Source organism: Lepisosteus platostomus, chromosome 15 (genome assembly GCF_059453375.1).
Source record: "Lepisosteus platostomus isolate fLepPlt1 chromosome 15, fLepPlt1.hap1, whole genome shotgun sequence".
Lineage (NCBI taxonomy): Eukaryota > Metazoa > Chordata > Actinopteri > Semionotiformes > Lepisosteidae > Lepisosteus > Lepisosteus platostomus.
In genome coordinates this window covers 27,052,672-27,079,875 of record NC_142625.1, presented here as the reverse complement: position 1 = coordinate 27,079,875, position 27,204 = coordinate 27,052,672, and the positions used below count along the sequence as shown (strand labels likewise).

At 44.2% G+C, this 27,204-nt stretch overlaps 1 long non-coding RNA gene across 5 annotated transcripts in view; it reads left to right on the top strand.

Annotated features, from left to right (window-relative positions):
* The first annotated feature begins 8,122 nt into the window (after positions 1 to 8,122).
* The window catches only part of LOC148648423 (uncharacterized), a 164,836-nt gene continuing 145,754 nt past the window's right edge, over positions 8,123 to 27,204 (top strand). For all 5 annotated transcript variants that reach the window (XR_015926740.1, XR_015926738.1, XR_015926739.1 and 2 more), the window contains exon 1: positions 8,123 to 9,051. This is a non-coding gene — a long non-coding RNA (uncharacterized LOC148648423). The remainder of the gene's footprint in view (positions 9,052 to 27,204) is intronic.

Here is a 27,204-nt window from a genome sequence, read left to right as displayed (position 1 = left end):
TCACCTCTTGATGGCTCTCAGACGGCAGCGTGACAAGACGAGGCCCGTTTATCCCCACAGAAATCCATCTCCGCTTTCCTTCACATTAATAATGACAGCAGCATCGTTAGGGCCCTTATTTATCACATCGCTAATAAACAAGGTGAATGTTTTTTCCACTCTAGTCTCTGTATGGCCTGAGCATGTTCCTCTGGGCTGAGGGGGAATGTTGTGCCTTTCAGGTTTCCAGACTGAGGCTGTCTTTACTTATCAATTTCTAGCCTGCGTCTGATTAGGGAGGCAGAGCAGCTGCACAGGAGCGCAGTTACAGTACGTACAGTAGTAGCTGAAGAAGGTTTCCAGCGCAGATTCAGCAAACCTTTGACTTTGAACAAAAGGAAACTAAATTGTTGACCTAGTTCAAGTAGGAGCTGCGTCAGCAGGCGTAGGCTGCCAAGGAACAAGTGAAGCTATATTCCATGCTGAAAAGAGAAGAAAAGAAACTCACCCTAAGCTAGATACACACCTGAAGAAGGCTCCACAACTGAAATGGTGTGTTTCTTCTCTTCTCTTTTCATCATGGAATAAACCTTTACTTGTTCCTGTTGCAGAGCTGGATGGAAATCAGTCCAAAGCCAAGAAGGAGTATTGCTACACTAGAAAGTTTAAATCGTCAATTGATACCAAAGAGAATAAAGGGGACTTATGATGTGAAGTTGGTAAATGTTGACATAACTTACTATTCATTTATTCATGATCATTTGTGATCCTGACTTTGCATTTCATTCAGTCATCCTAATCTCCAGACTTTAAGCCAACTCACTCCAAAACTATCCATTTCTTTTCCTGCTCACTGGGAAGCTCATTAAGTTAAAACGATTAAAATTGTGAGAATTCTAAAACAATTAATTGAACTCCTAAGTTGTTTCTAGACGGTTTCATTATACTGCATTCATAATTCATCGACTTTCAGAAAATATATGTGGCCAAACATTCATTGTCTTACAAGATTAGATTCTTAATATCCTCAGGATAAGAAAAAGATGTTTTATATCATTTGAAAAGCCTGTGGGGATGATCTGTTTGCTAAGGTAGTTTCCTAAAATCTCATTACTGACACAGTCCATTATTCATTCCTCAATCAGCACCTAATCTAATTAAAGTTTCATTTCTTTTCAGTCTATTAGTGTCCTCTTTTGATGTTCCTTTGCTTTGCAGAGTCTGGAATCTTTTGCCTGGTCTCTGTCTAAGCAAATGCGTGGCCAGGTTGCACAGTGTTTTCCAGCTCAGAGCTGCAGGCTTGCTCTTTGGAAAGGAAGTTAGAAAGTGCTACAGGGAGACAGTGTGGCTCCAGCACTCTGCTGTACACTTTCAGACATTAACATGTGAGATTTGACCTGGGCTGCTCTGTGTAGCATCTATTCTACAGCAGATCACGCTGAGGAACAAATAGAGACACCGCATGTTTTTTCAGTCACGGAAAACAGAAGACAAAAGCGACCAATTAGTAAGTCGCTTAACCACAATGGAGGTGAGAGAAAGTGACTTTTAGATTGTCTCGCCTCCCCATCAGCTGAGTGTCCTGCGGGTTACATCCAATAGGTCTCTGCTTCGTTTAGAGTCTTTTGAGTTTCTCGCAAACTGCAAAGACAAAGACTGGCATTTAACTTTATTCAGTGCATTTCTTTATCTTTTCTTATGCAACAAAAGCAGAATGTAAATACAAAAAGACTGAGTTTTTCTCTCCTCCCTCCCTGACTTCTTTGCTTTGCTGGTGGCTTCTGCCCTTTTTAAAATATGAAAATAAAATTAGGGTTGAATTGGAAATGGTTTAAATCATAAAGAGCACAAAGAACACATCTGAAATCTCTTGTGCTGATATTAAAAAGGCAAGTCCGTGGAGTTTTGCAGTTCACAGCACTTGCACAAATTAAAATTTAACTCTGAACTTATTGTTCTCTGTATTAAATCATGCCTGGATATTTAGAATTAAGCTTTGCAGAAGAAATAAGAGCTGGATTCATAAATGGTGCTTATGAAAGCGTGTGCAGAATGAGATGAGCAGGCCTGAAACTGAAGAGAACCAGCCCAGACTCGGGCATGTGCACATGATACTTGTTCGGCACTTTGCAGGATGATTTGCTGCCAATCTCTTCACAGCAGAACGGAGAAAACGCTCCTGGGACAGAGCCTCCCTCGGACGCTGTGGCCCCTGTGGACGCCAGTATAAACGGCCAGTGGTTCTTCAGTGTCTCCAGTTGTGTCTTTATAAAGCTATTTGACTCATGTTATGTTTATTGTTTATTCAGCTCAAGAAATGTGCTCCTACACATTTTGTTTGACAGCTGTGACTGATGAGCTGTTTTAGGAGCCAGAGAGGAGAATATGTAAATTGACTGTTTTCCCATCTTCTGTTGCTCTTACATCCATCCTCATTTCCATCCTCCACTTCTTTTTAATGGAGACTTCTTACCACATCGCTGTGCAGTTTAGTGGCAAGGGAAGAGCTGAGCATCAGCAACTACTGTACATGGGTTTGTTACTTTAAAATATCGATATTACTGTTGTGAAAGACTTTTGAAATCCTTTCTGCTTTGTGACATGTTCTTTATTTTAAAGTGCTCAGATAAGACCTTAATTCAAAGAGAAATCACAAACACAAATGTGATAGTGGATGCCCAGGGGATAAATTAGAGACAGTGATTCAATTGGCCATGAATTCAGAAGAGACTGTGATCTCTTATTTTTGGCGCTATTGTGATGTAATGGACACAATTAAAATAAATACCCCCACCCCAGAGTCCTACCCCGCATTTCAATTTGTAATATCATGCAGTAAATTTGCCATGTCAATCTATTTGCCATTTTTCAGGCCTTGTTGATGCATAATGATTAGCTGAACTGTACAGCAGAGCAAACAGCAGTAATGAAATATTGATCACATCTTGACAGAGGGCCTGCATTTCCACAAGCCAGTGTTATTTCATTTTGCTATTCAGAGGCAGTTGAATTGGACGCACTGTAGATGACTTCAGTGTCCATGAACAACAACTAATATCCAATATTATCAGGTGCAGCTGCACGGGTGTTGATTAAAGGACAGAAAAAGATCCTGCAGAAGCAGAGGAATTGTGTAAATGCCTGTATCAGAGGACTCAAACTAGTATGTAGCAGCCATAGCAATTCCCAGATAACTGATCTGAATGGTTTAGGAGAACTACTGATTTTTTATTCCAAACTTGTAGCGAGTACAGGGGTGCCAGCTGTGGAGTAATGTGATCATGCTGTTTGCTGTCTGAACAGTTGCCTCAGCTGGAAGGTACGAAATAGCAGAACAGTTGGGAAGACACATGGGCATATCCACAGAGACCTGGCTTCTGTAAGTTGAGGACAGACGGCCTTTCCTTCAGAGCCAGGGGAAGGCGTACTTCATGATAGGTACAATCTGCAGTCACCAGCTGGACTTGAGGTTGTGCAGCATGATGCAGAATCTGGGGGCCAGAGACCATTGGAAGACAACGGAGAGGGTCAGAAATGAATCTGTAACTACAGACCAGAGTGTGGCTGAGGAATGCAAGAGCCAGGCCTATCTGGAAAGTTTGATAGTGTGAGCAATACATGTTGCAGGTTTGACTGTCAAACAGAGCTACAGGTTTGAGGATGTTCATATGTGTGAAGAAGTAGAGCAGGAGGTGAGTTTCTTCTGGTTTGTAATGGACTGTTGGTGCTTTTCACTCACTGGTTACTCATTATCACACCTAAAGTGTACAAGCTTTATATACTGTATGCATATTAATTTTATTGGCTTATTTCTTTAAACTGAACATCTTGGCTTCATCACAACTGGCAGATTAATACTTTGATTTAGCAGATTTACAAAACCATGTGAAAGGCAATGCATTTTTTGATAAAAGTATACATGAGCACATGGCTACACTTATTAGCTATCAGCATGGGAAACACGGAGTGTTTAATGCTTGTTTGGCTGCTGTTCACAAACTGTATCTGGTAGAGGGGGGCTTTTGTAAGATTCTAACACAACTACCAAACAAGCTAAGACATCACATCCGAGAGATAAGAAAGACCTCAGTACTCACTGGCAAAACATTTTGCGGGGCTGGTCTGAGTTTGTGATGGCTGGAACACAAATTCAGCCTCTTGATGAGCTCTTCAAACTTAAAAAAACTAGTGGGGCAAGTGCGACTGCAGCTTTCTCCAGCCTTCTGCTAATTAGAAGCAGTGTCAATTCCTGGCTGGTTTAAGTAATTGGCTGGTGATGCACAGATTTCTCTGCAATTTGGATCTATTCAGAGGCCAAATGGCCTTTCAGTGGGTAGAACAGCTACAGATCAATTCCTCATTTGTCTTGATTGAACTCCGGGAGGACGTGATGAACTGGCCTTCCTGCAGTCAGGACTCTCGTGCTGGCCCCGCCGCCCAGCCTGGAAGGTAGATACCTGGTGAGCAGGTTAGCCAGTCCCACCTCTGGGGCAGAGGCTGGCACTTCTGAGGTGTTGATTTGGCCCGAGAAAGAGTCAATTAAAGGTGTGTTTCCCCTTGCGGGGTGGCTGAAGGAAATGCGTGCCTTGATTCGAGCCTGCTTTCTCACTGCCACTGCCAATCGTGGCAAAGTGTACTTTTTAAAAAACAAAAAACAAACGCGCCCTTCTGTCCTCACATTCAGAATAACTTTACGAGGGGCTCTCGTGACAGCGGGTCTGGGCATTGTCGTTGACAGTCCCTGAGAGAGTGCAGTAGGATTCGGTTTTCTCTTCTTTCAGAGGTTTGTGACTCATCTCCTCTGTGACGCCGACAGGCCTGACAGCCGCTCTGTGACTCTGCCTCATCACTCATGTGCGTGTCCTGCTCCCCTGACCCCGCAGACAGCCTGCCCTCTCGCTTCAGCAGCTCCGAACACTCGCTGAGCAACACAGCCCACAGATCACTTTAATTATGTACAATTAAGAAGAAGCATAATTAATTTGCTCCTCTCTCCCAAGAGGAATTAGCGCACATCTAGCTTGTCCTGATCAAAGTATGTAATCTGTGTGAAGAGTTACTGGGAGGGAGAAATTCTTCTTAGCCAAGCCTCTCTGAGGAAGGATCCTCGTGGCTTTTGTGATGCCTTACATCTCGAGCAAACCAAGGAGGTTTCGTTTCATTCATTTCTGCCCTCGCCTGCGGTGACCGAGCGTATCAGGCGCATTGGAACTGGTGAGGTCGAGGGGTGAGGGCCGATGGGACGCGGGGACGCCGAGCCGGGCTGTGGGGCGCGCCAGGCGCCCGCGGGCTGGCCGCGATGCCGTGATGTCATCGAGAACCCTCTCCCTACTCTGTCAAACACTGCCCGGGGGTTTGAAGCGTCCGGGGAGTCAGGATCTGGCTTTAATGCCTGCCTGATGGACAGCAGCACTGACAGCGCTCTGTCTGCACTTCCCACATGGCGTGTCGGACTGGGAACACGGGTGCAAGCGGGAGATCGCCCCCTACTGTTCCGCCAGCAGCCCCTGCCGTAACTCCTGGCCTCCCTCCTCAGCCCCCTGTCCAGCTACTGGCCAGCATTCGCAGGCAGAGCAGATCTGGCTACGAGGCGGTAGGGCGGGATCGCTGGCGTGTCCATGGTTTACCAGCGATTAGACACTTCGAATTCTTAAGGCTTCTGCACGTCCTACTCCGAGAACAAAACAACAGCCGCTTCCCCTGGCCGAACTCCTCAGAACAATCTGTGGGATGATAAAGTGCCGAGCTGCGTAACGGAATCTGGCACAGAAGTCTTATAAACACGCAGGTTCATGGAGTACCGCTGTGTATGCACTGTCTTCAGGGATTCGGCGATAAACATCCTCAGAGAAAAGATAACTTCAGTTCGCTCCGCCGACTGAGACCATCTGCGCCAGCAAACTCTCCAGCCGAGCCGCGCAGGGAGAATAGCAAGAAGGGCGGGCAGGGCTCGGGTCTGCCCCCTGCAGCCGCGACCAACACAAGAAAATAAAAAAAGGAAAGAAGGAAAATGCCTTATGTGTAATACTGAGTCGCTAAGGGCAGTGAAGCTGTATTGAGTCGTTAAGGGCAGCGGTGTTTCAGCTGGACACAGGGCTTCTGCCCCGCCAGTGTGCAGTCTGCACCCCGCTCTCGTCTGCTGTCCGCCGTCACCGCGCCGCACGTTTCTCATCCGAGCGCGTCACAGTAACACTGTCCTAATTCACGGGCTGATTTACATGAGCCAGCAGCTCCACAGCGGGACAGGGGATGGGATGGGATGGCCGGCTGCGCATTCGGTCACAAAGCCAAGAGGGCAGAACCAGCGCGGGGGGGATAAACACGGCAACATCAGATGTGAACTGAGATTAGAGCTAGGAGCGAAGTGTCGCAAAAGTCATGAAAATCACCCGATATTTTAGAAGGAGCTCCAAGTGAAAATATGGATTTAATAGCTTCCGTGTTTACATCTCCGTGTTTATACTGTATCTGTAAACACTAGTTTACATCTCTGAGCAACAGGTAGCTTGCTGCTGTTTTGGAAGGTTTTCATTCTCTTGAAATACATGTAAGTTCTGGGCCAAGGCCGGGTGTGGCTGAAGGCGGTGAAACAGTTCTGCCTGCCGGGGCGGAGGGGTCCCACCGGCGGACTTTTCCAATTAGGCACGGCCTAAGGAGGGGGAGGAAGCCGGCAGTCAGGGAGGGACGATCACTGCCCTTTCAGCGGCCCTCCCAGCTCCAGAATCCCCGAAGCCCATCGCGCAGCGCGCAGGCGCAGGACAGGGCGAGCGGACAGCGGCGCTCTTTGCGACACCGGTGTGCAGTTTGAACGAAATAGTATGTTGTCCACGGCCCGATCTTTCAATTCAAAATACTTTATTCATCTCATGGGGGGCAATTTAAACAGCAAGTTGTTCAACAGGCAAAACTTAGCAAATAAAACAACATCAATAAGAATATATATATATACATAAATAAAAACAGCAAACGGAGCATAAAAATGATCGAAAGTAACAGTGTGTAATATTTAAGAAGGTATTAAGTGCATTGTTTGCGAGCCTGAAGCCCTCTGATCAAAGCCACGTCTCGCACTGTGGACAGCGAACTGTCTTCCCGAAGGCAAACGTTCAAAAGACTCATGAAGGATACGAGACGTTCCCCCTTCGTCCTCCTCTATATTATTCACAGTCTGTTTTCTCCCGTAACATGGTAACAGTACGGTTCTCAAGGTTGTCCCTTGAAGTACCACGGTTAGGAATTGAAAGCTGCTGGTCCTGTGCACACCTCGCTGAACGACGCGTGGGCTTGTGGCTGGCGTGTTTCCCCCTAGAGATTTAAAGCGCTAGGCGAGGCGGGCTGCGCCTTCAGGCTGTAGGGCTGCCGACCTGTATTAATGGGGCTATGAAGAGACTTGTCTTGGAAATGTTATTAGTCAATAGCTTCCGAAACTATTAATTACTGTTTTTTAATAAGACTTGTAGCCTTAAGTACTGCTTAACCTTTAAAAGTTGTAAGAATTATAACAGGCTATCGCGTAGTTAATGAAATCTACAGTCCGGCACTGACTTTACTCGCTTTCGGATTTACAAGATGTACCGCGAGCCTGTTCCACCCCCCGGGCACGCGACCAGCCCTGGGGGGCCCCCGAGTCTGAACCGCAGCGCCACGTGACACGCACCCCAAATCCGCAGCTCGGATTTAGCTGCCCCGACTTCTATTCATAGACACCCGATTCAGAAGCTGATAATTGTTAAATCTCTCGTTAGCACGACAATGATTTTTCAATTAATTTTTTTTATCATGTTTAAAAAGCTCAAGCTTCTTCTATCAGCGGCTTTTCCGTTGAAGACCACGTGTTTGTAGTGGAAACTACTGGTCAGGCTGTCGGTAACCCCTCATGTTTACAGTGTCCAGACTCGGCGAGCTCCGTCTTGAAAAGCGGGCGCGGGTGTCCTGTTGAATAGGGCGCAGACCTGCGAGGCGTTGCTGTGGGGTCTCAAGGCAGTGAAGGGAATCTCTCCCCCTGACAGACGACAAACTACACTTCCGTCCCGAGAAGAGCCCCGGTCCTGCCCCCGCTCCGAAAAAAAGGCCGAGGTCTGGAGGAACCGTTAAAACTTAAGAGGACCTGAAGGAGCCGTTTTCATGAGGCGCACAAGTGAGACATGTAACAATAGGCGCGCACAGTAATGGGCTATAATAACTTTCACAAAAAGCAGTCATAAGATGTTAAGTAGAGTACACGTTGTAAAAAAAGTGCGTAAGAAGTGAAGGAACTAATCCTTTGAAGGCAGTGACTGGACCACGCGTGTCTGCCCACGGGCCACAGCTGCGCTGCGCTCTCACTCGGAAGTGGGAGAACTGGCGTCTGTCCAGAGGGGAACTGGAAAACCGAAGCCAAACTAAATCTTAACATCTAACAGAGCCCTGTGATGAACGAAAGGATATACAAATAAACTTTATTTTTCCATTACTGTATTTCCTACAGGAGTGCGGCAGTATCATTTTTGTGCATGTAGTCTGAATGCAGGTGCACAAGATAACTCTTCCTACTTGTTTCTCATGCTACGCTTCATGAGGTCGCATAAAACGCGCCAAACTAAATGTTTTTTAAAACTACACCGGTCAACAATAAATACTGGAATCCAGCAGTCAAGAAACGCAGGTCCGTTTCCCTTCTTTTGAAACTTTCAGCTCTTAACCCGCAGTTGGCACACGCCTACAAACCCCTTTTCTCTGTCGTTTGGTTAATTGGGGAATCGAGTATGTTGCCAGCTGGTTGTTAACGGGCGTTTTCGTTTTGCGAAGCTCTGCACCAGCTGACAGAGGAAAAAGCTTTAATCAAGTCGGCAAAACTAAAAACAAAACCCACAACAGCGCGCGTTGCTTTACGGCTGTGGCCTGCTCGGGGTTGGCGGCAATTTCGTTGACCTGAATCCGACGGAGACTCGAGTTGGTTGTAGCGTGTGAAGACGAAACGGGAGACACTCCTCTGAGCTGGTGTTTCTTCCAGGGTGAAGGGGGAACCTGGAAGAAGGTGAGCGGGCAGGAGCCCCAGATCCTGTAATGGCGCCTCGCTGGTAAACACGACAGGTAGGGCTTGGATACACACCGTCGAGTCTGCGCAGTCAAACACCAGGCCGACAGAGTAACGAACCCGGTCACGGTGAAATGAAATGGGAATAGCCAATATCCAAATACACATTGAAACACTAGACACGCTACCTACATTCAAACATTGTAAAGTAATGGTGCGCCGGTCCTGTCGAAGTAACCCACTGAACACAAATGGTTAAATCAGGCGACGTCCTGTTCTTGCTAATAAGCACGGTGAGTTTCCACACGAGGAAAAACAGACTGCGAGCGGTGAAATAATTAAAAACTCTTCTCATATGGCAGACAATCTGGTGTTTAACGTGTTGGGGGGGCTGGTCCGGCCTGGCCCGGCCCAGTCCAGTCCAGGCCCGGTGCTGGCCGCTGCGCTCCAGGGCTGGGCTGGGCTTCTCCTGAGCGAGCCGAGCCTTTCACTCAGTCCGAGCCATTTCAGCCGATACACTATAGATATATGTGTGTGTTTGCGCTTGAACTGTCGTTTCTGGTGTGTAATGCTGAACTTAGTGCAGCTGGTTCATGTGTAGTCTAGTCCCACTACCCTTCTCTGCTGCTGGGCAGGTAACGAGAGGAGTGTGTGTCGTGGCCGGGGTCTCTTTCACTGGGACCAGTCAGGGAATGAGCCCCTACCCCAGAGGAGCCGCAGGGAAATGCCGCTCTCAAGCCATCGGAAAAACTGTTACTGGTTTCCACGCGTGACTAACGTGTATCAAGAGAGGCGAGATATACTGTGTCCATAAAGCGCAGTTCTGTGGCTGTTACAGCCGTTCAGCGCAGAGCGGGGGTTCGGCCGGCAGATGGCGCTCTCGAGCCGCGCAGACCCCGCCGCCGGGCCGAGCGAAGCAGAGAAAAAGAGAGGACAACGTAAAAATAAAAATCAGAAGATAAATAAAAACCCCCACAACAGGAGCAGTCCGAGTGAGGGGGAAGCAGAGATTAGCGTGACAGCGAGTGACGGCGCCGGGCCGCGGTGCTGTCGAGCTGCGGGCCGACCCTGTGCTATCGGCCGGCTCCGAGAGACTGACGGCGCTGCTGCTGCCCGCTCGGAGATGGTGTACTGGATGTGATTTAAACGCGCACATACTGTATATATATATACATGTGGTATTTTTTAATAACATGGTCTGTTAATTCAGCGACAAACAAGAGGGAGGGAGGTTGGAGGGTCGCGGTGCGCACCAGCTCGGCCTGCAGCAGCTGCGCCCGTCTGTGTTGGCTCATCCGTCGCCCTCCTCCTCTTTACTTTGCGGAATGACCGCAGTAAAAAAAAGTCTAGCAAGTTCAGACGAGCGAATGCCAGCATCCAAGATCTTGTGTAATTACCACCAGGATATATTTTTTAACTTTGTTTCTTTTTTAAAAATCTTTGTTGCTAAAGCCTTGTGCTCCCGGTGCGTCACGCACTTTGGAAGCGCTTTGCCGTCCTGGGGTTGTCTCTTCACAGGCCCCTCTGCCCTCTTTCTGCCTCATGTGCTGCAGGTTATGCAAATTGCGATGGCAGGACACTAGGCTGTAATTCAGCAGAAGGCATTGCAGACATTAATCCCCTTTCTCCCGGTTCCGCTTTGCTGAAATGCTGTCATATGCCTCTCAGCTTGAAGATCAGATCCAACACTAACTTCTAAGATGCCGGGAGTCGGGTATATAAATCATTACGGATATGAAAACCGGCGAGTCTGTGAGGTGGCCCTATTTCTTGAAAGGGACGGACAGTTCAATTGACTCCGTCTTTGAACAGACCAGAGCTCTGTCTTCTCATGTCAGCTGTGACTTGCTGGGATTAGTTTATTTCTTCTCATTTTTTTTTTGCCACCATGAATCGTGGCAGTTCCCCGACTGCTGTTCTGAAGTCTTCCTGTAAATAAACTCACATGCATAATTCAGTGGAGTGTAAATAATTTACCGTGGAGTGGACAGTGATGAAACAATGCGCCGGTTCTCAGCGCTATAGCAGAGTAAGGTGTTTTCCGATGGCTTTAGGAAAACGGCCGAAATGTCTTAATCATCCGGTTGTCCGAATGTGCTGGGAAGAACTGCCCTGGAATTCTGCCTCCCAGGGTTTGGTTGTAAAAGTGACGTTGCTTTTTATTCATTTTGTTTCTCATGTATACGCGTTGACGTTGGTTAAGAGTTCTCCCCGTTCTTCATGGCAAAGTATGCCAAAGAGTTATCTTGTTTCCCAGGGATTATAGTGCCAAGGGGAAACATTAGGAATAATTATATTTACGCATCTGCTACTCCAGTGCGATGGAGCTGCGGTACAAATACATGGGTTTGTTGTTGAAAAGATCTTGGAGGATTTATGCACTGAGAGTACAGATAACCAAGTGCCTGCTTAACTTTCAGTCTGTCTGGAGGCCTTAATTCTTCTTCCAAAGGAAGAATCAATAAGCAGGTTTTGTTAGAAGCGAGTGCAAACATGCCGAAGAGGCAAGGGAATGAGTAGTCTCTGCATTAGGCATGGAGTTTGTCACTCCAAGCATTCCTGGTCTGTTTTGTGTGTTCACCCTTTCCCTGATCTGCAAGTTCAAGCGAGCGTGAGCCGGGAGGGCCGGAGTGTTCTCTCGACAGTCTCCCTTCTTCTGCAGGACGGCCTGAAAGCCCCACGGAGAGGAGTGAGAACCACAGAGCTGTAATGCAATTTTCTTCTCTTTCACCTGTTGGATTAATCTCACTGTGACATGGAATCTCAAAGAACTTTCATCATCGTTTGCTGTTTTATTCATTATGTATTATTATAAAATGGGTGACTTGTAGTTTTATAATGCATATTGATATTTTTTAATGACCAAAGTGTCTTCCACTGCATAGTGAAAAGATACAGTATGTTGCCAGTCTGTTACCATTAGTGTTTAAACTACCCTGTGATCGTGGGATAATGGCTGAGGAGAGTGAAGTTTCTAAGGCAGGACAGTACAGTTCTTCAGTGCAGAGATTCTGGCATAGCAGTAGTGTGCAATTAAATGGATAAAAGATGACTGACTGCTCATTTGGCACAAGAGGTGAACTACCCCTGACAAAGAAGAAAGCACTCCAGTGTTTTTTTATGTAAATTCCGAGCAACTCGTTGAATCACAGATTGAAGCGATGAGCAACTGACTAGGCACAGTCTGAATACACTGACATAGTTGGGAGTGAAGAATGTCTTTGCAGGCAAAGCCTCTAATGAAGAGGGAGAAAGCTTTGTGGGAAAAGTGAACTTGGTTGTGTGAGCTCATTTAAAGAATAAAGCTGTCTGCATATCCTTTAGCTGTGCTCAGCAGAGTCCGACCATTAGAGAGCTGTGTCTCTGCAGGTGAATTTGGACATGAGGAGGATAGTCTAGCCCAGATGAGTTCCCAGTCCTGGTCCTGCTGGTTTTCATTCCAGCTGAGCTTTGTTATATAACTGAAACCTTCATTGACCATGTAATTGAAAAATGAATTTGAATGTGTTGGGGGCATGTCTTTTACCTATTGCATTTTATTAAAAAATTAAGATCTATGACTTTTGAGTGGAAATAAACATGCAAAGGTTCTAGTCAATGAAATTATTAATCCAAATAAGTAATGTTTGGCTGGAATGCAGACCAGCAGGTGTAAGGTGTCCCCAGGACCAAAGGTTGGAAGTCCCTGTTCTAGTCTTTACACAGCTAGCTGTTCGAGACTACTTTAACCTTGATAACTTTCTTTACAGAGCAGCCTTTCACTTGTAGATAATGACAAAGAAAGAAAACTATTCTCTGCCCTTAATAAGATGATTGTAATGCAAATTGCACTGTGCCTCATTAGGCATGGTAATATGGTATTCACACTTCTGTATTAACATTTAATTTATTGCTCTAATAAAAAAACAGAAAAGATTAACAGTTTCTGTTGCAGCATGGGGAGTCTGAACAAGGGAGACTACAGGCATGTCTCCTTGGGACAGTGATCTTTCCAAAGGCTTGCAATGGGGAAAAAAATATTCTGTACGATCCAGCGAATTGTGAAGTGCAGTGTGTCAGGGTGTGGACCTAATACATCGTGAGGGTGAGAGGTAAATGTGTGGTTATATATCTATAGGAAAAAACTGGGTAATTACCATTTGGCCTTACTGTGGTCAGTGTACAGCTGGGGGTCAAGGCAAAGGCCCCTGGCTCAGCCACTACTGGTGTATTGGTGCCCTTGTGACTGTAGTTAAGAGTAGTAGGAAAGCAGTGAGGCAGGGCTTGTGATCCACCTCTGATCCTTCATGCAACCAGTGAACAGGCTACAAACATAGGCGGTCTCCCTCAGTCTCGAACGCAGGACACTGAGGCGTGATGAAACTGTTAGCATTGGGCAGTGTCTGAGGAGAGAATGGGGGGCTCTCTTCATCCTGGAGTCAACCACTGCAGAGCAGAACAAGACGCCCAGCTAGTTATTGACTCCGAGAGGCAGTGAGGTCAGGTTCAGCTCATCCTCCGATCTTAGTTAGCTGGGTTTGGAGCAGGTGTATGTGTGGGGGGCAGAGGTGAGGACCATGTCCATAGGGGAGCCAAGCCTCCACTATTGGCTAGGAAGCGCTGGTAAATGAGAACCTCCACACGGTGTGAGCAGCAGTCTGGTTCTGCACCGAAGAGCATCATGCCCACTGCAGCTCCATCTGCTTTAAAACCACTCACTGAGGCCAGGAAGGGAAGAAAATCTGAGCTAAAATCAAGTCTCTTTTGAAATAGGTTTGATTTAATCTTTTATTTCACAGCGGTACCCTCAGTCAGTTGTAAAATCTGTAGCTTGTAAACACGTAAAAATGTTTTTCTTTTCCCATGGGTGTTTCATGATCAAACTTGGAGCATTTGTGTAGCCAGATCTTCAGACTCGGCAGTAAAAAAGTTCTTGAAAGAAAAAACAGGCTGAGGGTAACGGTTCTGCTTTGTGTTCATCAGGTACTGTATTTCTGTTGAAGTCCAAAGCGCTGTTACGTGACCAGGCTGTTGGGAACTGTTTTGCTGTACAGATGGCACAACAGGACTTCACTGGCAGATGGAAACCTTTTCTTTATGCCTTTAATGTAAGTGTGCCAAAGAAATAAAGTAACAGTGCAGGTTGCAGTGGTGGCAACTATTGACGGTGCTGCTAATTAAGGAAAAAACTTTAGATTGTGCAATGTTAGCAACAAAAGTTTAGCTAAGAAGATGAAAGTCAACTACGTATTAGTTGCATTTCTCAAGAGACGGTTATCTGAGTTCACATCACAGGTAAATCATAGTCACTGTGCAGTTGTAGTGAAAGTCTTTATCCCCATTCTGATTATTCCCATTCCGAAGTCTAACTTTCAATATGTAAAATTATTTCTATGGTCGATTATGAGCCTTTGACAAATACAAATTTTGAAATTGTGTCAGTGGTAGGAGTGTGAATATGCATGTGCTTCAGAAGCATTTTTCTCTCTCACTTTCCATCTAACACTGTTGGTACTGTACGTGTGAGTGTTGGAGACTGAGTGTGGCTCAGCAGAGTCACTGTGATTATACAAGATTGTTCTACACAGATTGAATTTCTGAAAGTGCAGATTATTACAGTTTATACCTCCTCTCTCTGGAGACTAAATAAATCGCCCTGAAGTTGATGGAAGACATTAATTCATATTTAGGGCTGTTAATCCAAAAAGCAATGCCACATTAAAAATGCATGTTCTCCAAGATGGAGATATAGCTTTATGGTTTATTGAGCAAGGAACTGCACTGGCCAGGTTGATCCTCCAATTCTTGAGTTCATAAATATTGAATAAAAAATATAGTTTGAAATTATTAAAAAAACAACAGGGGAATACATATTGTATTATAACACTGAATCTTGGAGGGGGGGAAATTGCATTATGTTTCCAGCATGAAACAGGGTGTATAGAAAGAGTAAAGTCACTTTACTGTTATTGATTTCCTCCTCCGCAGCAGTCGATAGTATCCCAGCTGCCATCGGAGAGTGATAGCTGACACTGGGGTGGGGGGAAAAGTAAAAAAAAAAAATGAAACGCAGCCTAAAGTGTCACATTGTCAGATAGACAGGACTGATGTCATACCTGTGGGAATGACGGTTTGTGTGGCACTACAGCTGAGAGGCTTCGTCGCCTAAATCTGAGCAGCAGACATTCTGGGTGATGTGTGTATTGATATTAATTACTGGCTAATGCACAGAAAACAGTTCAGATAAGGGGTAACAACTCAAATGGGCATGATGATGTAATTAGTGAAGTGCCACGGAGATAAATGATAAAGAGCTGTGCTCCTAATATTTGTCAATGATCCAAATTCTGATATAGTTAGTAAACAAGTCAAGTTCACACATGTTGTCAAAATAGGAGGATCAGTAAACGCTGTAGAAGCAGTAAATAAAGTTTAAAAAATTGTTATAATTCAGGACTTGGCAGACTCCTGGCAGATGACATTTAGTGCAGAGAAGTGCATATTGCATGATGTAGCTAGCAGAAATATAAACAATAGATGTAAGGTAGGAAAGGCTGAGCTGGAAGTTACATAAGAAAAACATTTTTGCTGTTAATGCTACCACATCACCTACATCATCTAGACATTGTGGGGAAGCAAAACGAAAGGCAATCATAAAGCTAGGATATAAACATAATTAGCAAATGAGGTATGTTACGTTAAAACTGTGAAGTGCACTAATTAAAACCTCATTTATGTGCAATTTTAGTTACCAATCCAATGAATCAATTCAGTGAAAAGCTACCAGATATTTTCCAGGACTTAAAGGACCTTCCTGCACCAACGGTCTGAAAAGAGCTTTTTACTGTTCAACAGAGAAGACCACAAGGGCAACAGTTTCATTGATGACAGTGCATAATTAAGACCCTAACGTGAGCACTAATCATTAGCGAATTAAAATGGTTCAACATATTTTTGGCTCCTAAAAAGTGGTTTTGTGAAGCTCTGCAAATGTCTGGAAAGGCGGAGTGCGTTTGAAACGCAGGGCGATTTGCAAATCCATAGATATGAAGACTTTGTTGATGGGTTCATTGTGGCTTTTTGTAATTTACTGGTCTGGCAACAAATTGAAATGTGCTTTGCACTTGGATGTAAGCCCAAGTGTAACTAGAGCCGCAGTTTACTTACATCTTGTTTACTTTCCTTTTTCCTGGGTGTACTGTTTGTATTCTGCCCTACAGACTCTTGATGAGAATCACAAAAGGACCTTTTTAGGTACAAAAGGCGTAACCCCAGTGACGTTCGCTGCGGTAATTTAAAATGTTTCTGTGAACATGGCGGTTTCTTGTAAGCGCAGACGGCACCTTGACAGATCTCTCGTCTCTCCGCTCGCACCAGAGGAAACTGCTCAGGTTGTTTGCTGGTGTTGGGTGGAGCTCTCAGCTGTTCTTGGGCGCTGTGACAGATAGGTCTGGTTTTTCAACACACTCCTGCAAGTAACAATTACCAAAGCTCCGGTAAAGTGTGGTCTTAATTTCGTTAAGGGTTTGATCAAGAGCTCAGCTCAGACAGAATATGGAACAGGGAATGGAGGGCAAGTAGAGTATTTAAATATAATGGAAGATGTCATGCCAAAGCAATTTTCCTGAGGAGCCCATCGTGTCCACAAGCGCAATTGAAGCCCTACCATTTGACCTCATTGGCTTCCGTTTTCCTAATCGAGAGGAATGAGTTTCATGAAATCTTTTTTTTTGTTTTCATTGAATACCGGAGCAGGTGAAAAATTCTTGGCTTCTGCCTTTCAAGGCATTATCTTTTTTTAATAAAGTTGAATAAGGACAAACACAGTGTTCTAAATAATAAGATAAGGAAAATGTTATTCATTTTTGTTTTACATTTATCGGTATGCTTTAAATTGAGACTTGGACACCAGAAATGTCACAGAGGATGCAGCCGGTGGTTTAATTAAATTGCCAGAATGAAATTCTGTCGCTTGATACAATTTGTAATTCATCCGTTAGACTCTGGAGGATTCCTCCACTCTTTTTCACTTTAATTGAAAGATATTTCATGGGATTAGAAAAAATTCAGAGGGAGAAGTTATTTATTATTTTAATATCTATATTTAAATTAATTTATTGATGCTACAAAACAGCAGAAAGAAGGGTATTGAGGCGGAGAGGAGAGTCATTCCTGATTCTTTCAGTGTCCTATGTAGCAACCAAATGAATTTTTTCTTAACATGAACAGAGCATTTTATTAGAGGCAAAAGCACAACTTTAATGTCCCGATACCTACAACATCAATGTTGCATTCATGCAGAAAGACACTTTCCATATTTTCAAAGGGCTGTGCTTTGGGAATTGTGGCGATATTGATGTTTTTTATGGAATGTTAAATCAAGATGGTTTCATTTAATTTCTAATGAGGTTATTTTAGACGTGACATAGTCCTGACAAAGAAAGCATCGCACTCGCATTTCGAATAGCAGCATTTTTTTTGGTGGCTCCCAGACCAGCATTGCATTCTTTGGGGTCCTTTAGCATTATTGCAGTCAGACCTGTGGAGACATGCTTGCATGAAAATCTAAAATATATCAAGAAATGCTGAATTGACTGCTCCATAGAGTGCAACAATAGTGCCATATACCAAAAAGTGCATCTGCCTTAAAGAAATACCGAGGACCATCATATTTAATTTGAAGAGTGCCAGGAATTTACCGTTAGGTATACTTGGCCTTTAGTTTAAATTCTTAAGACAAAGAGGGAAGCTCTTTGTTTGGAGCGGTTATTCTGGAAGTCTGGCTCATACTGCTGTACGGAACTTGCATGCCTCAAGCCTGCATCAGAGGTTTTGCAAAAGAGGCCCTGCAGCAGGTTAAGTGCTCGCACTGGTCCATCTTCCAGTGCGTTTGATTGAGGGAGCTGGAGCAGTGGCTCGTCACTGGCGCGGTCATGCGGGGAACGCCAATTAACTCGGCATAAGAGGGCCCTCTGTCCCTGTGTGCCTTGCAGTGCAACTTGTGCGTGAGCCGTTATTAAGCCCTCCAACTCCAGCCTAAGTGCAGGCAGAAAATTATTTCTGCGAAGGTGAAGTGTGGGGAGGGGTGTGCCTGCATTTGGGCTTTTACCTTTCTGCGCGATGCAGCTGTGTTCCCTATGGTGCGGAATCATCGAGAGCTGTCGTTACCGGGCAGAAAGAGCACTAATTGTTTTGAAAACCTTTCTTCAGTTCTTGCCCCAGCAGTCTGATCTCTCCTGCGAGGGGCTGCTGTGCAGTGGCTGGGTTATTGACTATGTATGCACAGGATGTTAACGGGCTCGGGAGCCGCGGCGCCGCTCAGACTTTGTGATTTGACGGCTGCTGCCGCTGACTGGTTCTGATCTGACGGCTCCTCTGGGGGAAGGAACTACATCAGAGGAAATGAAGAAGAGTCTCGGTTATACAAGGCGAGAGGGAGGAGGGCAGCTGTTGAATCGGGGTGTTAGTTTTAACGACTCGTGTGCTGAATTTGAAATGCCGTAAGCCGGGATTTGTAAACCGTCCTTAAATTATTGATGCATCCCGGCGGTATGTGCACACCAATCGAAAGGCTTGACTTTTGTCCACAGAGCCTGATTTGCCAGTGTGACTCATTCCTTAATAATTCAGGGCCCCTGTAGGCCTTGTGATCATGACGCACTGGAGCTGGTCTCTACAGGGGGTTCCCGCTATGTTCCGGGCTCTGCACAGCACCCTGATGGGGCGTGTTAGTGGTTTAAAAGTGTCTTTATTAAAGACTAATACAGGAGCGATCACATACCCAGAGACGCAAACCTGGGGGGCGAGGATCAAGAGTGCTTGTCAGGCAAGTGCAGAGGTGTAAGATCAAAGGAAGTATATAGAGAACAAATTTCATGCGCTGAAGTGCAGCATTTTATGACCAATACTGACAGGGAGAAGGCTAGCAGTGAGCAGCATGACCTCTGTGGATAGTCGCTGGCCACGTTGCTCGGTTTCTCAAGCCTGTTTTGAAGGGGAGAAACTGTAATCCCGTTTTACAGAACAGTCTTATCACGGGAACCAGACACGGACTGAATCCAAATTCCAAACCACCCACCCCCAGCCACAAAATCCCAATCCCTTTTTTTTCCACAGTGGGGTTCTGTTATTTACGGTCGTACTTTGGCTAACCAGTTGCCACAGACTTGTCTAACCTGATTTTCCTAATTCTCAAGAACAAGTTTTGAATAAATGCCGACAAGGAGCTCGCAAAACTGCCGCACTTCCGAATGTTGTAACATTAAGATATCCGGAAAGAGAGCAGCCTCCTTGAGCTTTCGGTCCCTTTCTGCAGTTCAGGTCAGTTTCTTGTTGATTGCAAGGCACAGCCAGGTAGTGTTCTGTTCAGAGCCTGCAGGGACAGACGGAGATCTGTCGCAGATCGGCGTCACATGTTTAAAAGTGTCTTGCTTTAAGTAACGCCTTTCCGCGGCCTTTGGGACATCGGTGAAATGTCAGCCCGCAGGAAGGATCCTCAAGGGGTCTGCAGGAAAGGAACCCACCAATCGGAGTCTGTGTGTAAATCGGAGCGGGACATTTAATTAACACGTACCTCTTCACAACAAGCAAACCTGCTAATTAAACAGTTCTCCGGCTGTGCTGTATATTGTACCTTTCTGTGCCTATAGTGGCAGAAATTAATTTTGCAAACTGGTGCTTATCTGTTGCACAAGGGCTAAAGGGACCTGGTAAATACACTTTAATTCTTCTGAGTGAACACGGCATTCATCTATGTGAACATTCCCCTTTGCCTTGTGTAGGTAAGAATGCCAATTCACTCATTCCCATTCCTGTTCTGGTTTTGTCAGATCTTTGGTTTTAGTTCAGTGTCTTCCAAGGTCTTTGCTATTCACTGAGTTTAAAACATGTTACAGAAAAGAGAGGACCAATACTGTTATATTGGCAAATACCATTTGTGTGGTTATTGATCTTTCTCTGTACCGAGCCTGTTTTTTTTAAGACCGGTTATGATCTATGCTTTCATGCTTCTCTTTTTTCAATGGGAGAATTATGTGAAGGCTAGATCTCTGTAACTGAAGGCAGCTGGACATTTCAAGTGTCAGCAGGGCGAGTGTGCTTGTGTTCCTAAAGACATCAAGGATATATGGTCTACAAGAGCGCCCTCACTACACTGCTCGCAGTTAACCCATCCCTGCAGCAGGATGAATTCACCCTAGTTTTTCATAGCTCAGGAGTGATGTGACTGATTTATATCCATCAATAAATCATAGATTTGCAATGACGTCCCGTCTGCCAGAGCTTTTTTGTTTGTTATGATCTTTTGTTCAGTACTGTGCAATAACTTAAATCTCACAGCGCTTGTTGGACATTTCAAAATTCATTTAAAAAATACTGGTTCCATTAATGATTAAAGTGCTTTTCAAATGAAAACATGTTTGAGAAGTTGATGTGATAATCACATTAACTCCAACTCCTTCTCTTTTGTCTTTTCATTATGATTTTCTTGATTGGATAACGTGGTATAAAATGCTGAAGTGAGTACTGTTTTTAATGTCGGTTTTACACATTACTGAGCTTGTTGAAAGATATTGGACAGCTGTTTAAATTTTTATGTTCATCAAGTTAGTAATTTCCATTGATTTCAACTTGGTGCCTTGTTCTCTTCTGTTCAGTACAAGGATTTTGTTTTTAGCATGCTCTTTTACCTTTTTTTTGTAAATAAGTAGATGTACAGTACTTTCATCCCCTCTGTGAAACTTATTTTTAGAGGACTGTTTCAACTATAAGGAAACAAAGATGTATTTTCAGTTAATGACTAAAAATCTAATAATGGAACCTGAATATGAGACACATGGTAACATTCTGATTTATAATTGGATTTCAGACCTGTAGCAGCAGGCAATTAGCATTCAAAGTAGAGTCTCTTTCTTGGTATTAAAAGGTTCTGGCTTTGCTTGAAAACTCCAGCAGTTCTGTGTGAAGTTTAACATTTTATCTTCTGATTTTTCTGTCATTCTGCTTCCACTGCTCTTAGTCCCATGTCTGGCATTGTTAGGGATTGTCAGCTTGATTCATCTTCAGTGTGAACTTTCAAGAGTATCTTCTTTTGCTTTACAGTTAAAACTACCTCGCTTGCTAATTTTCGTAGTAATTAATTGCTGTTAGAGTGATATTTAACTTATTCGAGGATCTCAAAGTATTTAACATATTGGTGGGGACCTACTACTGAAGTACACACCCACCTGGGAGACGCATAGTGACCATTGTGCACCAGCAGCCCCACCTGGGAGGCACACAGTGGCCATTAATTTAGCAGAGCCAACACCCTTACTTGTACAAATGGCGTCGTGGGATGTCCAGACTCCGCCTTGCTTAACGTCTGAGGCCTGACAAGCTGTTGCAGGCTACAAGGCGGCAGTTGGTTCGCTCATGGTTATGGAGTCTGACTATCATGCGAGATGAAAATGCTCTGTTCCCTGTTGCAACTAGGCAACCCAAAGAACGGGGGGAGCGGTGGCTCTGTGGCTCAGGATCTGCGCCTGTGACTGGAAGGTTGCCGGTTCAAATCCCGTGGCCGCCAGAGGAATCCTACTCCGTTGGGCCCCTGAGCAAGGCCCTTAACCCCCACTGCTCCAGGGGTGATGTACAATGGCCGACCCTGCGCTCTGACCCCCAGCTTCTCTCCCTGTCTGTGTCTCCATGGAGAAAAAGCTGGGGTATGCGAAAAGACAAATTCCTAATGCAAGAAATTGTATAGGGCTAATAAAGAAACATTAAACATTAAACAAGTCAACTTAGATCAGCAGTGAAAGAGGTGTTCATTTGGTTTAATATTTTATCCATTTTATGATTTCATGATATGACTTGGCAGTAGCAAAAATAAGAAATGTAGCTCTTACATCCACATTCCCTGAAAAGGCTCCTTCTCTTTTTACTCCATACATGAGTCCAATCAGACATCTTTAACAAGTCTGAAGTGGGACTTCATAATCTTGATGTGCTGACAGTGTGCTAATGAAGAATTGAATCTGTAATCATGTGTAATATTAGAGACACACTTTCCTCTGACCTCAGCAGGTGCTTTCACTTTTAATCCCATAAGGAAAGAAACTCCTTAACTGGAAGATTTTTTTTTTTAAGGGAGTAAATTCGTTTTGATTTTCACCATTTTTGGTATTCCATGAAAATGAGCAGGTCTCTGCCTTGTCTGTTTTCTCACATTGCCTGTGTAAGCAAGTTTACAACCGGGAGATAAAAAAACAAACCGGAAGAGTGATACCTTGAGCTTCCAAGAAATGTGTTTATAGAGAAGATTGGACAGGTTTCTAAATTTGTTTAATGTGGGACTGTTTATGCACCTCATTAAAAAAAAATCCGGTTTCTCTATTCACTTGATTCAGGAGGGCATGGAGTTACACAGAGATTTATGCACCTGCCTGCCTTCCAGTGTTGTAGGCTGCCAGCAAGAGTGAAGTTCCACTAGTGTCACAGCAGGCTGGCTGCTCCTCTTACTGTCCTTCCATTGCTGAGCTTTGAAGCAAACTCAGTAGTTCTCACCCATAACCAGCAGGATCATCACGGCTGTTAAGACTCTTGTTGCACTGAAGGGACTGCATGTTGTGAAGCCCTGCTCTTGCCTGTCATACAGGACCGACAGACAGACGATGGAGTGGCAGGCGCACGTGTGTAACCTGTCTGCCAGTTTTGTCTGATATTGTACCAGCTACTTTTTTTAAAAGGAAAACTGTTTTTATATCGCCGTAAACTGAAATAAAAACAAGTTCTCTTTGCCCAAGTTCTGCTACCATCGGAACCATCTTCCTTTTCCACGGTAGATCGGATTCCTTCCACTTCTTATCTGTTACCCAGCAGGTAATTATTTCTAATAGCTCTCGACGGTAAAGTGAAGTAGATCAGGTTATGCATGGAAACATCCTGATTTATTGTAAGAGTCTGACCTCATTAACTGACATAAAATTACATCAGCCCAGTCCCACATGCTTTGCAGTATTTCACTGGTGTGAGCAATTAAAAACGGCAGCAAGAGTCCCACCTGCAGTTAAATACGAAGGTAGAAGAGGAGAGGCACTAGTTGGAAGCAGCTCTCTTGCATGCCTTTCAATACATTGATACAGGAAGCTGGTTGATGTATCTTCCTTACTGAGGGAGATGTTGTTCAAACTCATCGTGTCAAACTGAAATCATAGTCCGTAAAATGTCAGTTTAGTGGATGTTCAGCTCCTAAACTTTTCTGGCAGGCTGCTGTTCTGTAAGTATTTGAAAAAAACGGAACATGAGGAAGAGCATTTGTGCCCCTGCGAGTGCAGAGATCCTCTGGGATTGCTCGGAATGAAATCTGCTGCAGTTCAGGAAAGATCGATTTACTCCGTGCCGTTTAAATAATGGACCCTCCGTGAGCAAACCCTTGTCTGTTCAGAGTCCCAGGAAATGTTTTATAAAGCCAATACAAAGCTGTAAATTAATTCCTCTTATCTACTTTAGGAAATAAGAAAAAAGGCCACAAGTATAAGCTGTTGTTTTTATAGGACTGTATAGACCATACCAGTTTAGAAAACATTAATTTGATTTGACTGGAATGTTCTGCCTGGCAAGGCAGTGGCAAAATGGGGAAAAAAAAAAGAAGTGGAGCAGCAAAGCTCTCTGTAATTTATTGGGAATAATCAAACCTTTCAGAAATAATTTCAGTGCACACCTGCCTCAATGTGCATGTAAGTGGCGAAGAAATTAATTTGTACTCTCTTATCCATTCAGCTGAGGGTGAAGAACATGATGTCATCGCTTAGCACGTCTTGTTCTGCACAGAGTGCAGTTCCTGGCTTTCCTCATGCCAACTGCATGACAAAGCAGTTACTCCCCCAGCCAATTCATTACCATCTGTTTTTAATCCACTTTGTTGTGCTCAGCGTGCATAGAGTCATGCTTCATATTGGGAGACCTTTAAAATGCGCTTCACATTGCAACTCCTCCACCTGACAGTGAGATTTTGCAATTTGCTTATTTGCAATATTTGGGTAATTTGTTTCTTCTGAATCTCCATTCCCTTTATCTCCATCATCATCACCTTTCCTCCAGGCTGCCTGAAGGATGTATAGACTGTGTGCTCCCCAACGCTGATAGGAAGCCTTTTTCTTTCCTTCTTCAAACACTAAGAAGGAGCCTGCTGGAGACTTTAGCCTCAAAGCCTCCTTGTATAGTTGTAAAATTAAAAGTGACAAATCCTTTAAACAAAACTGCTTTAATTTATTTTAAAAACTGAAAAGTGTAAGAGAAAAAGAGTGGTAGGAAGAAGGAGACTGTAAGACCAAAACATGGTTAGTTTGTCTGTGTACCTTGGAGAATCTCCCCTAGCTGCTGGGGAGGGGGATGAGCAGAGTTGCTGGTGTTAAAGCCAGATCTCCCTGCTGAGTGGAGGTCAGGTGAGGTGAGCACAGTGTGGGGGGTGTGGGTACACAGTGCTGTGCTTCTGAAGCCAGGCAATGTAAGACTCTTTCAGTGATGCTGTGTGAGCTGTGCACTATACCGGCTCTCTTCACAGCAGGGCTACACAGATGTAGCTTTACTGCCTACTCCGTTGCAGGATTTTGTTAAAGCCCAACTTTATTTAATCAAGAACAGAATCAATGTAAGTGTTGAGGCGCTGGCTGTTACACAGTTCTGAAAGAGAGTGCATTGTAAGGTCTGCATGTTGAGCTTTATCACCGTTTATGTGCAGTCCCTGTTATCAGCTGTGTTTCATCAGTGACCACCTCACTGTGAATAACGCGACAGCTCAGAAATACGAATTCTGCTAGAAGAACCTGGACAATTTTAAATGGAAACAAGCATAATAAATAGCTGAGAAGTTCAGTTCAAAGATTAATTGAAAATGTCTAAATAGCATAAAAATAAAAATGTAGACAATTTAGATCAATTACAGAGACCTATTAAGACAAAGTGGAGCAATTGTTTTACCCACTTTTAATCATGCTTCTCTTATTAAAATACAGGTTAATGCAGACAAGATAAAGAGTGTTTGTGCTGGAAATCTGCAGCAAAGGAGCTCAAATGAATGAAAATGAATGCTCACGAACTACTGGCTTGCTTTTACAATGATGCCTTTAAAATAAATTGTATAATTAATCAATGTTTCCTAAATAGCAATCTGTTAATTTGCTTGTGAATGCTGTGGAATGTAACAATAAATATTTACAGGGTAGCCAGCAGGTGCAAGACGGTTTCTTTATTAGGACTGACTGGAGCTTCGTAGTGAAGTGTTGGAGGAAGGAGTTACAGCGGAGCTCGGGTGTGAACAGCTCCTTGTGTGGGTTTGGCTTGGCGCTGGGAGGGAGATGAAGCTTCAGGGGGAGTGTCTGAGGGCTGGGTCATCCCCGTTTCTAGAAGAGACAGTCTGGTTTATGACTACAGCTCAGTCTTTGCTTATGATTGAGATAGTAATGGACTCTTAATAGAGTTTCAAACCATCTGTGAGTGCTGTTTTTTATTTTTTGCTCATATATGGCCAGCAGCCATATCACCCTGCAACTCACAACTGGCAACCCACTGAAGCTAAGCAGGTGTGAGCCTGGTCAGTACCTGGATGGGAGACCTCCTGGGAAAAACTAAGGTTGCTGCTGGAAGAGGTGCTCACCCTGTGCTCACCCTGTGCTCACCCTGTGCTCACCCTGTGCTCACCCTGTGCTCACCCTGTGCTCACCCTGTGCTCACCCTGTGCTCACCCTGTGGTCCATGTGGGTCCTAATGCCCCAGTATAGTGATGGGGACACTATACTGTAAACAGGCGCCGTCCTTCGGATGAGACGTAAAACCGAGGTCCTGACTCTCTGTGGTCATTAAAAATCCCAGGGCGCTTCTCGAAAAAGAGTAGGGGTGTAACCCCGGTGTCCTGGCCAAATTTCCAATTGGCCCTTACCAATCATGGCCTCCTAATAATCCCCTTCTATGAATTGGCTACATTACTCTGCTCTCCTCCCCACTGATAGCTGATGTGTGGTGAGCGTTCTGGCGCACTATGGCTGCCGTCGCATCATCCAGGTGGATGCTGCACATTGGTGGTGGTGGAGGGGAGTCCCCATTACCTGTAAAGCGCTTTGAGTGGAGTGTCCAGAAAAGCGCTATATAAGTGTAAGCAATTATTATTATTATTATTATTATATGTTGTACATAGCTTGCTTCAGTGTTGTTGTGCATTATTTTAAAATTATGCCCTTTAAAGCAAATCTAACTTTGATTCGTAGTGCTGTTGTAAGCACTGCTGTGGAGGCTGTGGGGTTGATTGTTGCAGTAAGTCATGGATGGGACTAGACTAGTTCCCAATCCACAACTCTCCTACACAGGTTTTACTTCCACTGGAGTACTGTTGCTATATTATACATATCGCCACCACTGCGCTGCGTTAATACATAATATAATCTATTTCTTTTGATGTGGCTTCATCATATTATCATCACCGTTTTTATTATTCATATCTCCAGTACAATACTGGAGTTGCATAACAGTTTCAAAATTATTGCAATTAACACGGTACAGAATAACTACAGTACAGCTATGGAATCATGTTTTGCAGCATTTTGGTAAGATCTGAAAGCGACTGGTGGATGTACTATCCATGCACAACTGCTGTGTGGTGACCCAGCACCTTTATTGACATGGAAGAGCTGGCTTTGATTGCGGCTAGATACATTTTTCTACCAGCAGTTTTGCATTTTAGCTAAATGTGCTGATCTGGTGATTTGTTAGAAATTTTAATAAGTTTGGAGAAGAGAGCAGGATAACAAGAAATGTTGAAAATGTTTTTTGCTCCCCTACACTGAGGTGTCTGAGGTTGGCGCTTGCTGTTGTTTTCCATCTCTCCATTTCTATCAGGTGGGTTTAATTAATTTTTATTCTTTCTGTGTTTATTGATATTTTTCATATCTCCACCATTAGTGTTCTTTTATTGCTCAGTCTAACCACTTTTGCAAATAGAATATTGAAAAATAATTGCTGCAATGCCAGGAAGTGTAGAGAAATTGTTTTTCAAATTGCCATGCTGCCCTAGAAAAATTTATAGTGTCACATTTTATTACTTGGTGTTTTTCATTGTTTTTGTCATTATGATTTTCTATAAACCACAAATAATTGCTCTCTTCAATACTGAATCTCTGGATAACAGAAATGCGCTGGAGAAGACAAAGCAGGATTTCATCAAATTTTCACAAACAGAAAATGCATCTGCTTGCGACGAGCCC